Below are 1,650 nucleotides of genomic sequence, written 5' to 3' on the forward strand. Positions count from 1 at the left end.
GTTATTTATCTCTTTCTTCTTGAGCATTCATACAAAATGTTATCTATTACAACTGTTTGGGCTAAGGATCTTAATGAGGATGTGCATGTTTTACTTTCGGATCAGGTATGGAGCATGTTTAAATTGTCTTCTAAAAACCCTAATCACCAAATGATTCATTGGAAATTGCTGCATAGGGTTTACTTGACTTCTTCTCCTAAGTGTAATCTTTGTTTGCAAAAATCTTTAGGCATGTTTTTGCATTTTTTTGGTAGTGCCCCTCTCTCACACCTTTTTGGACTAAACTCTAACAGAACATATTTGTTGAGTACTGAGATATGTGTGACTCCACGCCATTTTTTCATGAATGACTATTGGCACCTCACATTGTCCTTGTCCAATAAAGATGTTTAATGTTAGCTGCTCTCACGGCAGCAAAAGAATTGCTAGTCAATCGTTGGACTTTATCTCAATGAAACTCTCAACTTCTCATATACTGTACATGGATCTTATTTGAAAATTGTAAATGTATGGCATTCAGCTTTTAATGTTGTGATAGCTTTTCTAAATGTTTAAAATCTTTGTAAAAAATTATTTTATTGTTATTATTATTTAAAGTTTTCCAGGGTGGGGTTGGGTTCTACATTTGCAGATTTGCTATAAGTTTTATATTACAATTTCCAGAACAAAATTCAATAAACAGATGTTAACAAAATAACTTATATATATATATAATAATTAATAGGCCATAGAAAAAGACAACCATGGATCTGAAATGGAACAAACAGTAACATTCACCAATAACAAAAGTCTGTTGAATGGACTGTTGACCGGCATTATTATAATGCATAGAGCAAAGCATCTTTTAACTGAGCCTGCTGGTCAAATACATAACAGGAAGACATGATCAATACCTTTTTCAATCAGTATTTAGTCATAGCATGATCATGTATTCTACTAGACTAGATCATAATGTTGTATGCCTAATAAAATATAAGAAAATGTTTATCAATGATCAATATATTGATTTAATGGACACTGGATAATGCCAAATCTGGCTTACATTCAACAACTCTGGCTTTATTTTCTTCTTCCTCACAGACTTGTGTCAAGCAGCAATAAGCATTAAGTAGATCTCTGGGGTCTGGCCAATCAAAAGAAAATTCTAAATTGCTTCTGTTTGGCTTAGTTGAATTTGGTCAGCCAGAGAAAGAAAATAGTTGGCTGAGATCTGGATTGGTTAAACAGTCAGAGATTGCTGGCCTAGTACTGTTGTCCGCTATGGACAACAGTCGTGGCCTAATGGTTTGAGAATTTGACTCCTAACCCTAATGTTGTGGGTTTGAGTCTTGGGCTGCCAATACCATGACTGAGGTGCCTTTGAGCAGGGCACTAAACCCCCAACTGCTGCAGCATAAATAAAACGTGTGCGCGTTTGAAATTTGGATCGGGTTAAAGCAGAATTAACTTCAAATACTAAAATATAATCTCCACCCTAACTTCAGGTCTGATATATATATATATATATATATATATAATTTTTTTATTTTTTATTTTTATTTTTAAAATGTACTATTCATGTCTTTTGCCCCCAATAATTATTATGTCGGGCCAGCATCTACAATAATAACATTATTTGCAATGTCCCATATCCAGAGGACATATAGATGT

This window comes from Carassius auratus, chromosome 17, assembly GCF_003368295.1.
Source record: "Carassius auratus strain Wakin chromosome 17, ASM336829v1, whole genome shotgun sequence".
NCBI lineage: Eukaryota > Metazoa > Chordata > Actinopteri > Cypriniformes > Cyprinidae > Carassius > Carassius auratus.